The 1,703-nt window shown below is 48.9% G+C and overlaps 1 non-coding gene across 1 annotated transcript; it reads left to right on the top strand.

Moving 5' to 3' along the window:
- The first annotated feature begins 991 nt into the window (after positions 1 to 991).
- Positions 992 to 1,063, top strand: TRNAC-ACA. The gene has a single exon. It is a non-coding gene; the product is annotated as a tRNA-Cys (tRNA).
- The last annotated feature ends 640 nt before the right edge of the window (positions 1,064 to 1,703 follow it).

Genomic DNA, 1,703 nt, shown 5'->3' with positions numbered 1-1,703 from the left:
TGAGACAAGACCTAGCTCCATTGAAACTAAAGAACCACAACTTCCTCTATAGTTGGCAGGATTCAAACCTGTGCAGGGAAATCCCAATGGATTTCTAGCCCATCACCTTAACCACTTGCTTGATAGTTGGCTCTCACTACACTCTAGTTCTGTTCTCACTGACTGATCAATTCCAGTTGTTTCCTCAGACCAGCTTCCACAACACACTCACTGCTGTGCCATTGTGTAAGTGTGTCCATGGCTGAACAGCAAGAATTCCTGCTCCTTTCCCTTCTGGCTGGAGCATGAGGAGAGTGTGTTTGTGGTTAATGACGTTGCTGTAGATTGTTGTCCATTTCCTGCCTTGATCATTCAGACAGTCCCTTTCCTGTCATATCCCCAGCACATCAGTGATTGTGATAGCAGGGGCAGGTTTTCTCTGGGGCACTGAGCTTTGCCAGGGGGTTGGTGGCTCCTTTCTTTCTTCACCCTGGAGTAAACTCAGCTTTTTATTCCATCCTTGATGATTCCTGGAATAACAACAGATGACCAAAGAAAGAGGTGGACAGGGAGGGTATCAGGGGAGGGGCAGAGAGGTTCGAGAGGTGGGCAGGGCAGGGGAGGGTGCAGAGAGGCATGGGTAGTGAGCAGGGTGGTTACCCATATTAAATAACTAGTTACCCATATTAAATGCAGATACAGCAATATTTGATAAATTGGTTACTGTCCATTCAGGACGTTATTTCCCACCTATTCAAAAATAATTAAGATGCTCTAAGCGGAGGGGATAGAGCTGTCCCTGTCTGTGTAATTAACCCATCTCCCCGAGAGGTGGTAACTATGTCAGTGGGGGGAAGCTATGTTGGTGGGTGTGCAAGCTGCGGTGTCTACATGTATATATAAAGTTTAATCAAACCCCATTTTTAAAATCCCTGTGGTCTGGGAATAGAAAAGGAGCTCTCTGAGGCAGGGCCTGTCCTTAAGATCACTGACTTGCCTATGCAAATGTCATGGGGGTATAGCTCAGTGGTAGAGTGTTTGACTACAGCTCAAGTGGGCCTTGGTTCAAATCTACCTGCCCCCTTACAAACCTCTGCCTTCAATAAAAATAATTCCATTTCCAGTATGTTCAGGAGCTCCACTAAATAGAGATCCCTGAAATGAATGGACACACTCAATGCTTCCCTGTGCAAATGCATAGAAACCTAGCAAACATGTCCCCGAGCTGAAATCAGTTCCAATCCTCTAAGTGTCTAGGTTTGTTTTCATCAATTAAATGAAGACACATTTGCAGGTCCATGGGCTACAATGTGCAGAAGAACAAGAACCACATCCACTTAGGAGGAATGGACTAGTCTGTATTACATTCGGTAAGTAAGTTGCCATTGGGACTGAAAATTCTACTGGAGATGGACAGGCAGGGGCAGCTCTAGCCATTTCGCCGCAACAAGCACGACAGCACGCTGCAGGGGGCGCTCTGCTGGTCCTGCGGCTCCAGTGGACCTCCCGCAGGTGTGCCTGCGGATGCTCCACTGAAGCCATGGGACCAGCGGACCCTTCACAGGCACGCCTGCGGGAGGTCCACCAGAGCTGCCTGCCGCTCTCCTGGTGACCGGCAGAGCACCCCCTGCGGCGTGCCGCCCCAAGCATGCGCTTGGCGTGCTGAGGCCTGGAGCTGCCCCTGTGGACAGGAGCCTGTTACAAAAATAAAATAACCAAGATTT

The sequence above is a fragment of the Mauremys mutica genome, chromosome 1, assembly GCF_020497125.1.
Source record: "Mauremys mutica isolate MM-2020 ecotype Southern chromosome 1, ASM2049712v1, whole genome shotgun sequence".
In the NCBI taxonomy this organism is placed as follows: Eukaryota; Metazoa; Chordata; order Testudines; family Geoemydidae; genus Mauremys; species Mauremys mutica.
This window is presented reverse-complemented; position numbering and strand designations above follow the sequence as displayed.